Source organism: Schistocerca piceifrons, chromosome X (genome assembly GCF_021461385.2).
Source record: "Schistocerca piceifrons isolate TAMUIC-IGC-003096 chromosome X, iqSchPice1.1, whole genome shotgun sequence".
NCBI lineage: Eukaryota > Metazoa > Arthropoda > Insecta > Orthoptera > Acrididae > Schistocerca > Schistocerca piceifrons.
Genome location: NC_060149.1, coordinates 7,154,667 through 7,167,752, shown reverse-complemented (window position 1 = coordinate 7,167,752; position 13,086 = coordinate 7,154,667). Strand labels below are relative to the sequence as shown.

General features: G+C 44.5%; 1 non-coding gene across 1 annotated transcript; it reads right to left on the bottom strand.

Annotated features, from left to right (window-relative positions):
- Positions 1 to 227: 227 nt before the first annotated feature.
- Positions 228 to 300, bottom strand: Trnaa-cgc. Its single transcript has one exon. It is a non-coding gene; the product is annotated as a tRNA-Ala (tRNA).
- Positions 301 to 13,086: the final 12,786 nt, after the last annotated feature.

The following is a 13,086-nucleotide window of genomic DNA, read 5'->3' as shown; positions in this document are numbered from 1 at the left end:
ATGAACAACGAAAATTTAGTAAGCAATAAACTTATTCTCTTACAGTATTTTGTGGGGGTTGTTAGTAGTGGTGGTGGTTAGTGTTTAACGGCCCGTCGACAACGAGGTCATTACAGACGGAGCGCAAGCTCGGGTTAGGGAAGGAAATCGGCCGTGCCCTTTCAAAGGAACCATCCCGGCATTTGCCTGAAACGATTTAGGGAAATCACGGAAAACCTAAATCAGGATGGCGGGAAACGGGATTGAACCGTCGTCCTCCCGAATGCGAGTCCGGTGTGCTAACCACTGCGCCACCTCGCTCGGTGGGGTTGTTAGTAAGGAAAACCTTCGTAATTCTTTCACATTATATGTAAAGTTTGTTGTAAGACACTAAGTGCTCTCATTCTAAAATAGTTTATGAATAAAGTCTACGAATTTGGGCGTCGCGAGCTACACTACCTTTTCACCCCCACCCGCACCCCTTTGATAGGGACGTGGTTCTTACCGCAACTGCGATTGTCTCCAGATAGTAAGTGTATCAAGTTTTGTTGAAATCGGCCCAGTGTTTTAGTAGGAGATATGGACATAGATACATACATAAAATGAGGGAGGAAAAATCACAATACCAAAAAAGAGTTAATCAAGGCTACCGAAATTTCGGGAATACATTTGTCCAGGTAACGTATTTAAGCGATTAACAATGCAAGATCACAGGTTACTGTAAACGCAAGATAAGCCACTGAAAATGTAAAATGCCGGTACATTAGTAACCGGTGTTATCGCCAGAATGTTGAATGCAAGATTGCAAACGCGCATAAATTGTGTTGCACAGGTGCCTCATACCAGTTTGTGGGATTGAGTTCCATCCCTGTTGCACTTGGTCGGTCAATACAGGGGTGGATGACGTTAAAGTTGTCGTCCGATGATATCCGATACATGTTCGATTGGAGATAGATCTGGTGATCGAGCAGGGCATGGCAGGTTACAACAGCGGTATATGGACGAGCGTTATCCTGCTTGAAAATATCCCCTGAAATGCTATTCATGAATAGCAGCACAACTGGTCGAATCAACAGAGTGACGTACAAATTTGCAGTCAGGATGCGCGGAATGAGCACCGGACTGCTGCTGCTGTCATACGAAATTACTCCCCAGACCACAGCTCCAGGTGTTGGTCCAGCACGCAGACAGGTTGGTTGCAGGTTCTCAGCTGGCCAAAACAAGGCAAAAACACAACATACCTCCACCCTTCCCTCCAATGAGCTCTCGCTCGACACCACTCAAGTCTCAAATGGCGGTGGTCTTGCGTAAGTGGGATGCACGCTACAAGACGTCTTGCTCGAAGCTGAACTTGAAGTGACCGATTTGTGACAGTTCGTTGCTTCATGTGGTGCCACCTACTGCTCAAATTGCTGCTGCAGATGCAGTACGATGCGCCGAAAACGATGGTCTTCCCTCTCAGTAGTGCCACATTCTCGTAACCACCACTGCCGGCAACCACGTACAGTTGCTACGTTCATGCCAAATCTCTGCAGTTTCGCAGAAGGAATGCCCAGCTTCTTGTGGCTGTGTTACACGACCTCGTTCCAAATCACTGAGATTTTGATAATAGTGTCTTTGTCGCCTTATACGCATTCTTAGCTAACATCGACTGACCACATCCAATCTCACGTGTATTTGAAGCAATCCTCATATGCATTTTCATAGTGGCGCTACTAGCGCTATTTTTAGGTTACTGGTGCAGAATCTGAACAGACACCATCTTTCAGATGAAGATGCACGGCCACCAACTTTCGTTTATGTCGCACATCTCCCTCTTGGTGTTGCGATTTTTTTTCCTGTCAGAGTATATACGTACATCCATTTTTATATTGTGTGTGGATTCGTTGACCAGAACGTCATCAAGTGTGACTTTGAGGTGCAGGACGTGTCCTGCTTTACACCGTGGTATTCACAAAAGCCGATCCGTTGGGATGCGGGAGATACGACAGTCTTTCAGCCGCAAGTTCAATAGAGTGTGACGCACTCATATTGGATACTGGCTCTATACGTAAAGCGAACACCGTGACGTTCCACAGTATAGCTACTTAGCGGGGAAAGGGTGGAATACGAGCTGCGATGATCGTGTTTCGTTGAGCGTAGCGCTGCCGCCGAGGGAGAAGTTTTGACGGCATCGGCTCGTGTGCGCGCCAGACGGGGGTAGTGGCACGGAGCGACCGACCTGCTCCCCACACGGCAGCCGCCTAAGCTGTGTTTCGCCTTCCTCGATCGATAATGCAAATGGGAAGCTGCATGCACCGCACTGTTTCATGCTCTGCTCTGCTCAGCACTGCCTCGTCTTGCAGCAAACTGAGGCACTCCAGCAGTAAAAGGCGACGGGCTCCACCAGACTCGAGTTCCTCGAGGAATTTCAAATTCTGCACTCGCGTGTCTTGTGACGTTCTCCCGTAACAAGACATGAAGATATCTCGTTGGCCATAGTAGAAAACAGCTCATAAGTCACTTCGTCATTTGTGTTTATTACTTCATATCTCAAGAGTTTTAACGGCATTTTTACACTATTTTATTGTCATGCGACCTTCATTTTTTTACTGTCTAGTGTGAGTAGGTAATTTAGCAAAGCAATGAAGATATCAGAAGTGACTCATGGGTCATCAGAAATCTGGAAAAGAGAAAACCGTGTGCATTTGAAATGTGGTGATATTAAAAATTTTAGAAGATAGTTGGACATATAATCTACAAAATTAAGAAGTACTAAAACGAAAAACAGAGTAAGGTTACGCAGTGGTTAGCACAATGGAAGTGCAAGCGGGAGGACGACGACTCAAATCCGCGTCCGGTCATCCAGATTCAGGTTCTACGTGATTTCCCTTAATCGTTCCAAGGAAATGCATGGATGGTTCCTTTGAAAGGGCACGGCCAATTTTGTTCCCTATCCTTGGAAAATTCCAAGCTCGTGTTCCGTCTCCACTGATCTCGATCTCGACGGGCCGTTAAACCTGTCTTCTTAATCTCCCTTCCTTCCTTCCGAAACTAAAATATCAGCACAAAATAGGGAAAGATGACTAAAAGAAACCGCCATTAGTTTGAAATACCAGAAATATGAACAACTGTATACCTTACTTTTTTCAATTAACAGAACTCTACATACAAGTAACTCGAGCTAAATGTCGCTGTTGGGATCTAATGGTAAGGTGCGTCACTGGAAAGTCAGGGGAAGCGGGATCGGATGCCGGTCGAATGACGGACATTTTTCAGTCTGCCTTTAACGCAGCCTCCAAATCTCATCGATGTGAGGAGCCGCTAGGCACGAGACGTGGATCGGATTCCACGTTAAACTGTAGGTCCCTTTCACCAGTGGGATTTGGGGGTAGGTTATAGGCACGCAAGTCGCTGAAAGAGCGTCCAATTGAAGAAGTTGCGCCAGGCCGTTGAACATACGAATTTTTTATTATCGTGCAAGATTAATCCTACTCTTAAATCAGGGGGTCATTTTAGTCTGTAATGGTCACATCTATCTTTGATGTTATTTGTGCCTCGTGAGACTTGGCTGTGGTAAAACTGGCAAGCATGTTCTTGGTTTTTAAGCAGCGTCAGCTGACATAAGACTCTCGTAATTTCGACAGCTGTCAGCGTCGTCACTCTCGGAAGTTAAAACTTGTGACTGCTGGGCTGGCTATGGTGTCTCTCTCATATACAAGAGAGCCTGCCGATGTGGTCGAGCGGTTCTAGGCGGTCCAGTCTGGAACCGCGCGACCGCTACGGTGTCAGGTTCGAATACTGCCTCGGGCATGGATGTGTGTGATATCCTTAGGTTAGTTAGGTTTAAGTAGTTTTAAGTTCTAGGGGACTGATGACCACAGCACTTAAGTCCCATAGTGCTCAGAGCCATTTTGAATAATATACGAGAAGCAGCAGCCTCCGGAATGTTCCAGAAGTTTCTCAGATTTACTTATGCGTAGGAAGACGAATTAAGAGGCCCACCACAGCGGCTTCGGGCCGTTGTGTGTACGTCTGGAGAAACCTAAAGTAGCATGAATGCACAAAAATATTTATAGGAATGGAATGCAACAAGTTGAGATTCATTGTATTATTCCTAAAGAAGTATAAGGGGCAATCAAATGGAAACGTGATAGACGGAAAGAAAGTAAGTGAGCTGTTTATTATTTCAAAACTAATCACCATAACTGTTAATACATTTATTCTACTGTAAGATAAGGTGGACACTGCCTCCATGGGAAGGCATGCAGGATTGTACCAGGATTGCACCCAAATATTGTCAACAAAATGCCCGTCCACATGTCGAGAGGTTCTTTGGAGTACGTTGCAGAATTTTCGCTGGAAGGCCCTTACAACTTCTTAATAAAATCCCAATCTCTTTCCATTTGAATTCCATATTATTGGCGACCTGAAGAAAAACATCCGTGGCTGTCGATTTGCTTCTTAGGAAGAGATGCAATCATGGGTCCGTAGGCTAACGCAGACATTTTTCGGTGAAGGCACTGACCGTCTTGTCTCGCAGTGAGATAAATGTATTAACAGTTATGGCGTTTGGTTTTGAAATAGTTACCAATTAAGAAACTTCTTTCTGCATCCGCTTCACTTTCATGTGACTTCCCCTTATATAACTCACCCACAAAAGAAATGGCTTAAAAAACACTATTTGAACGAGCTCTTAACTATTTTTTGTCAGTGTGGATACTGCCCAGGTGTGATTAATAGAGGTGACAGTGGATTTCGAAAAAATACCATATATTTTTGTCACGGGTTCGTTAAGTAAGCGCGAGCATGTTACACACATACTCATCTACCTGCAGTGACAGAAGGGAAACAAGTGGCATTGTGCGTCATGGAGCTGTGATTCGCTGCAAAAATCCCAAAGTGTAAGTTCAGAGGACGTTCAAGCAACATTTAACTCTTACCGACATACGCCTAGCGACGACAACACGATGGGAAAAAGGGAGATGCTTTAAGTTGGCAACAGTCGTCCTACCTACGCACTACGCACGATAGGAGCAGGAAAGATGGGAGAGAGTGATACCTAATCTCCACCAAACAGTTTAAGGTGGCTTCCCGAGTAGAGGTGTAGATGCACAATAGTAAGCAATTCTGGAGTTAGGAAGAACAGAAGACTGGTGAGTGAAGGTCTCAAAGCCATGTAGGATGTGCAAAAATCTATTCCTTCTCTGAAGAGAGACCTTACGTTATTGCTGGAGGTATTATCCGCCATCAGATTGGAAAGTATGAGCGAAATCATCTGATGGGAGACCACACAGAACTGACAGAGGCGTAGAAATCAACCAGGTCTCGGGTACGTTTCTTGTATCGCAGCATCACATGTCCCGCCGCTGCAGACTAAAATTCCCGTTCCTCGGGAAAGATTTAAGCATTTCTGTTACTCTGTCTCCAGCCAACAATCCTACGTCTATTCGTTCCACTCTCCTCTCATAAGCACTTTGTCAGTCAAACTTGATATGAACCCACAACACTCGGCAGTATGCAAGTATGAACGTAGTACTGTTCTGTATGCAGTCTCTATGTAAAAAAATTCAGTTTCTCACATGCTACCAATGAATGGACGCATACAACTTCCCTTGCAAACAATTGATCCTGTACGGTCGTTCCAATCCATGTATCTAAACATTGTTACTCTCAAATATTTGTATGGCATGACTCGGAACTACTCATTAATCCTGTAGTCAAAGAACACCACATTTTCACGTTTCTTGAACGCACAACTACGCATTACTTGCCAGTATTTGCACCATGCTGATATTTTGTCGAAAAATAATTATTGCTGTAATTATAATCAGATGGAATTTCATTGATATCTGCATCATCTGTGAAAAAGCTACGACTGTAGCTAATAGTCTCTGATTAGTCAGTGAAGTATAACACAAATAGCTACGATCTTGTTACATTCCGTTTGGGCACACCAGATATTAGATCAGAGTCTTTAGAAGACTCTACATCCAAGATAATGTTCTGCATTCTGTCAAAAAAGTTCTATTCCGTTACGAGAGGCGTTCAATGCGTAAGGCGAGACATTTTTTTCTCAAGGCAGAATGGTTTTATTTAGGACTCCAGTACACCACATTTTTCCCCACTCTTTTTGGTAAAAACCCTTTTTTTCAACATAATCTAAGTCCAAGTCGACGGTCTTACGCCACCGTATTGGGAAAGTCTGTATCGTACCACTCTACTGGTCAACGTCAGTAACCTCCCCGTTATCCACGTACTGCTTCCCGCGGAGTCCATCCTTCTTTGGGCCAAACAGACGGAAGTCGGAAGGTGCGAGATCCGGGCTGTAGAAAGAACAGTCCAATAAAGTTTCGTGAGCTTCTCTCGGGTGCGCAGGCATCTGAGAATACTTGCATTGTCACTGAAAAGGAGAAATTGGTATGCATTTTAGTGGCAACGAACACGTTGAAGTCGTATCTCCAATTTCCTGAGGGTACACAATATACTTAAGAATTGATCGTTGAACCATGAGGGAGGACATCAAACCGAATAACCCCTTCAGAGTCGCAGAAGACGGTCTCCATGACTTTACCTGCTGAAGCTGCTTCTTTGAACTTTTTCTTAGGTTGAGAGGTGGTGTGGCGCAATTCTATGGATTGCCGATTTGTTTCCGTTTAGAAGTGATGACCCATGTTTCATCGCCTGTGACGATGTTTGACAAAAAATTGTAACGATTAGCCTCGTAACAAGCAAGAAATTACGCGCAGACGGTCTATGTGTGGCAGTGATCAGCCCATTACCTGGAATGAGAGTGTCCGCACGTTCCAACCTTGCAGGAGTTACAGAAGTGTGCGTACAGTCGGCACACGGGAGATCGAACGGGTTTGCGATGATGACAGACGCCTCGCCCAACGACTCACAGTGCTCTTGCTCACTGTCAAGTCTCCATTCTGCAAGCGCCCATGAATATGTGAGATTCTCTAGGTTTCCGCCAAAAGAAACTCAATGACAGCTCTCTGTATGGAGCGCACCTCCGTTACAGACGCCATTTTGAAGGCTCGTATAGCGCCACTGATTATTAATTATAAGGGTTAAAGCGCGTATATTCTACGATGTCCCACAACAAATTACTCATTTTTAACCGAAATTTGCAAAGAAAAAAAGTGTTCCATTACTTACTCAACGTCCCTCTTACAAATAAGGTTACATTAGTATAGTCATTAAGTTTCTAGATTGTTGCCTTGGCAGCAAGCACCCACAAGAACCTGGAATGTCTCACAAGATGCCGCGTAACACGGCGTACACTTTATTTTTTTGTTGGATTCTGGCGTGAAGGCCATATGGCCACAGTGTACTCTTAAACCGATCCATATGCTCCCTCGAAATAGTAACCTGGACGTCTGTCAACGTTCGTATAATTGCTGAAAGCACCGCTGATACACGTCTGTGGGAGGCCCCCTACGGCTTCTCTTGCTACAGTCATAACCTCTTTGGCCGAATGAAATCTATGCCGACGTAGGAGTGCTTTCATGTGGGGCAAGAGAAAAAAATGGCATGATACGAGATCACGTGGTACGGAGGTTGTTTCAAAACGGTGACCTGCTATCCTGTAAGTTCCTCATGGACAATGACAGAGACAGTACACAGTGGCATTGTCGTGAAGAAACAGCCAATTCCTCCCACGCCAAAGATCGGAACACTTTCGACGAACTGTCGTGTATACGGCCAAGAACCTCCTTTCAGCGGGTTTTGTTTACCTACCACCACCTGGAATGAATTCTTCGAAAACAATACCACCGGAATCATAAAACAGTTCAAACATCACGTTGACATTTGATCTGTCTTGTCGCGATTTTTCTCTAATGGCGATACTAGCGTTTACCAGGTGGCACATTGTAGCTTCAGCTGCGGATGATGCAGGAAACACCATGTTTCGTGTCCACTTATGATCCAGTTCAGAAACATCGGATCATGTTCAGCACTACTGACCAGGTCCCCACAAGTCGTCATGCGATCATCACGCTGGTCTTGCGCCAGGATACGTGACATACGGTGCTGCGTAAGGGGGGGGCATGATCAGGTCACCAGTCAGGATTTTTTAGCACTTACCATGACTGACCCCTACCGCTGCTGCGAGATCGTCTGCCATTCGGGAGCTGTTGGGGCGCACTAACATTGCATCCTCTTCAATATTCCGTTCAATTCGAACTATTTGTGGCCAACCAGAACGCACATTCTTCTCCAAACTTGTCTTTCTTGTAAAAAACTTTTGTGCGATCGAAACACAACACTGCGATTCAATGCGTCGTCACCGTAAACTTGCTGTATCATCTGAAACCTATCGGGAACGGTCTGCCTATTTTTTGGCAGAACTTGATGTTTGTCTGTTGTAACATCTGCCATACTTGTTCCGTCGCGCACAATCAAATCTCTTATCACAATAAGAACCTTATTTTTGCTTACAGTACATACATTCAACTGTGGTGGTTTGTGGGATTAAAGGGACCAGACTGCTTCGGTCATCGGTCATACATTCAACTGTCTTTAGCTGGGACGAGACACTGACAAGGTACCATACCACGGCGCCACCTGGGTGCTCAGTCTCAGAATTTAATAAGAGTGCTACGTACTAATACATCCCATAATGCGTTTGTGTGGTCTACATCTACATTTACGTGAATACTCTGCAAATCACAGTTAAGTTCCTGCTAGAAGGTTCATCCAACCACCTCCACAATAATTCTCTATTATTTCACGATAGAACAGGGCGCAGAAATAACGAACACCTACATCTTTCCGTGCGAGCTCTGATTGCCCTTATTTTATTATGGTTATCGTTTATCACTATGTAGGTCAGCGTCAAGAAAATATTTTCTCATACAAGAAAAATGTTGGTGATCGAAATTTCGTGAGAAGATCCCGTCGCAATGAAAAACGCCTTTGTTTTTATGATGTCCACCCCAAATCCTGTGCCATGTGCGTGATACTCTCTGCCCTACTTCTCCAAAATACAAAGCGTGCTGCCCTTCTTTGAACTTTCTTGAAGTGCTCAATTAATCCTGTCTGGTAAGGATCCTACACCGGGCAGCAGTACTCCAAAAGACGACAGACAAGCTGAGTGTAGGCAGTCGTGTCCTGCCAATATAACACAGTCTTTTGTTCGCCTTCCCCACAACATTTTCTATGTGTTATTTCCAATTTATGTTGTAATTCCTATGTATTTAGTTGAATTTACGGCTTTTATACTTGACTGACGCATCGTGTAACCGAAATTTAACGGATTCCTTTTAGCACTCATTTGGATGACGCACCCCCCCCCCCCCCTTCTTTTCATAATTGGAGGTCAATTCCCAATTTTCGAGCTATATAGATATCTTTTCTAAATTATTTTAAGATATTTTTGATTTTCTAACGACTTGACTAGCCGATAAACGACAGAATCATCTGAAAACACCCTAAGACGGCTGCTCAGATTGTCTCCTAAATCATTTATGTAGATAAGGAACAGCAGATGTCCTACAACACTACCCCTGGAAACGTCAGAAATCACTTCTGTTTTACTCGCTGACTTTTCGTCTGTTACTACGAAGTGTGACCTCTCTGACAGGAAATCACAAATCCAGTCACATAACAGAGATGATATTCCATACGCACACAATTTGATTACAGACAGCTTGTGAGGTACTGTGTCAAAAGCCTTCTTCTAACCTAGAAATACGGAATCAATCTGAAGTCCGATGTCTATAGCATCCAACACTTATTGTGAGTAAAGAGCTAGTTGTCTTCCACAAGAACGATGTTTTCTAAATCCGTGTTGACTATGGGTCAATGGGCCGTTCTCTTCGAGGTAATTCATAATATTCGAACACTACATATGTTCCAAAAATCCTGCTGCATATCGACGTTAATTGCATGGGGTAGTAATTTCGTGGATTACGTTGGTTGCCTTTCTAGGATATTGGTGTGACCTGTGCAGCTTTCCAGTGTTTGGGTACGGATCTTTCGTCCACTGATTGGCTGTACATGATTGTTAAGTACGGAACTATTGCATACTCTGAAAAGGATTTAATTGGTATGCAGTCTGGACCAAAAGACTTGTTTTTATTAAGTGATTTAAGTTGCTTCACTACTCCGAGGATATCTATTTCTACGTTACTCATGTTAGTAGGTGTCCTCAGTTCGAATTCAGTAATATTTACTTTGTCTCTTTGTTGAAGGAATTTCGGAAGGCTGTATTTAATATCTCTGCTTTAGCAGCACTGGCATCGATAGTACTTCCGTTACTATCGCTCTGAGAAGGCATTGTGTCTAGCCGCTAGTCTACTTTACATACGACCGGAATCTCTTTGGATTTTCTGCCAAGTTTTGAGACAAAGTTCTGTTGTTGAATCAAAAGCTTTTTGCAAGTACAGAAACATCCGAATTACTTTGGTTTCCTCTGTCTCCGCCCATGATACTGAAGACATCTATGACATACGCAAATCGCAACATGAGTTTCGCATACGCGATGCTTTCGGTACACGTACTGATCTACGCAAAGAATGGTGTTTTTTTTTCGAATTACATCACTATCTTCGGATATAGAACCCCTTATCCTATTTTACTACAAGTGGATTTAAAAGGTTAAATAAAAGGCAGTAGTTCTGTGGATCAGGGCTACTTCCCTCTCTGAAAGTGGATGTAATACGTGTTTTTATCAAATCACGTGGCACGTACCTCTGCTTAAATGATCTGCAAAAGTTATGGTCAACAGTGGAGCTAATTCGTTATCAGATTACGACCAGATATTGACTGGAACTCTATCTGGAGTCGGGCGTATCAGAGTTTTAGCGATTTGTACTGAATATCAGCACCACTAGCGCTAATTACAATTTTACACACCTCATCAGCGGAATGATGGCAATATCCCTGGATATCTCATGATGGGGGAGCCTTTAGAGTCCCCGACAGCAAGATAATGACGACGCTGAGCCGCAGGGGGCAAGTCAGCAACGCTGCGTCGCACCGAGGCTTAACAACAGCAGCGCCTAGCGGTGTGTAGCACACGGGCCTAACATAGCAGCGGCCGTCACTGCGGACAGTGCCATGTATGGAAACATGGCGTCAGCCCAAGAGAATAAGAAGCGCACTACTTTCAAGTTAACTCCAAAATAAATTATTCAGAATAAAGTGTTTCAACACCCTCATGACTTGCCTTATTTTCTTTTGATGTTTTACTCTTTACGGAAATATCTTTTTTTAGTACACCGTGGACCACATGAAACAGCTACATACTGCTACCAGTAAAGCATGCTGTGTCTCCATTCATGAGCAGGACATTGTGCCTTCCGTACACTGTTCATTCTCTCAACACGAATCGAAGAGTCACTTCATGCTTTGACCACGTGCGGTGTCACTCTATGGCGAGAGATTTTGTAAGCACGAACATTTCGCCACTTTAGTGAAACACGAAACACTGAAAATCAGTCTCGTAATGGCGTCCTGCGGTCCACGATACTAGCTGAGGCCTTTACCTATAAATACGGCTTGTAGGTATCCCGAGCAGATGCAACATAACTCATCGCTACCTGTTCGTAGCCAACTTGGAGCGCTGTGTCGATCCAGACAGTACACAAACATCTCAACACAATCCGTTTGGTCTGTTGACGTTCATTACAGTATCAATCCCTCAGTACCATTATAAGCGAAAAAAGGTGAACAAGGAGACACCTGCAGTGGAATCCGGATCAATGGCAGGCAAAAGTAACTTCTTCACCAATATGTGGTGCAACTGGCCGTCGGCGTTTCCCAGAAGCAATTCCCAAATCTCTAGTTAATTCGAACTTCTAGATCATGTTCTTCAACACCGGTGCGGAAAGAGTTTTCATACAACAGCTTTACGAGTAAAGCACTTCTCACATTGTCAAGACACATGTAACTGACAGTGTCTGTAATGTACACTGATGCTTGTATTTCGGCCCTACGTCAACGTAATAGTACTAGCGCCTAGCAGTAAGTCATGACACTAACACGACTAACAATGCAAATCCTAAAGTTAACAGTTTAACCATCATTTCTATCACGTTTTGTACCCGAACGGTAAATAATTTTCCGTCTATACTGCCTCAAGTAACGAAATTTTAATGATCACCAGTCAGTATAGGAAACATACGCTACTGGCCATTAAAATTGCTACACGACGAATATGACGTGCTACAGACGCGAAATTTAGCCGACAGGAAGAAGATGCTGTGATATGCAAATGATTAGCTTTTCAGAGCATTCACACAAGGTAGGCGCCGGTGGCGACACCTACAACGTGCTGACATGAGGAAAGTTTCCAACCGATTTCTCATACACAAACAGCAGTTGACCGGCGTTGCCTGGTGAAACGTTGTTGTTATGCCTCGTGTAAGGAGGAGAAATGCGTACCATCACGTTTCCGACTTTGATAAAGGTCGAATTGTAGCCTATCGCGATTGCGGTTTATCGTATCGCGACATTGCTGCTCGCGTTGGTCGAGATCCAATGACTGTTAGCAGAATATGGAATCGGTGGGTTCAGGAGAGTAATACGGAACGCCGTGCTGGATCCCAACGGCCTCGTATCACTAGCAGTCGAGATGACAGACATCTTATCCGCGTGGCTGTAACGGATCGTGCAGCCACGTCTCTATCCCTGAGTCAACAGCAACCATCTGCACGAACAGTTCGACGACGTTTGCAGCAGCATGGACTATCAGCTCGGAGACCATGGTTGCGGTTACCCTTGACGCTGCATCACAGACAGGAGCGCCTTCGATGGTATACTCAGCGACGAACCTGGGTGCACGAATGGCAAAACGTCATTTCTTCGGATGAATCCAAGTGCTGTTTACAGCATCATGATGGTCGCATCTGTGTTTGGCGACATCGCGGTGAACGCACATTGGAAGCGTGTATTCGTCATCGCCATACCGGCGTATCACCCGGCGTGATGGTATGGGTTGCCATTGGTTACACGTCTCGGTCACCTCTTGTTCGCATTGACGGCACTTTGAACAGTGGACGTTACATTTCAGATACGTTACGACCCGTGGCTTTACCCTTCATTCGATCCCTGCGAAACCCTAGGTTTCTGAAGGATAATGCACGACCGCATGTTGCAGGTCCTGTACGGGCCTTTCTG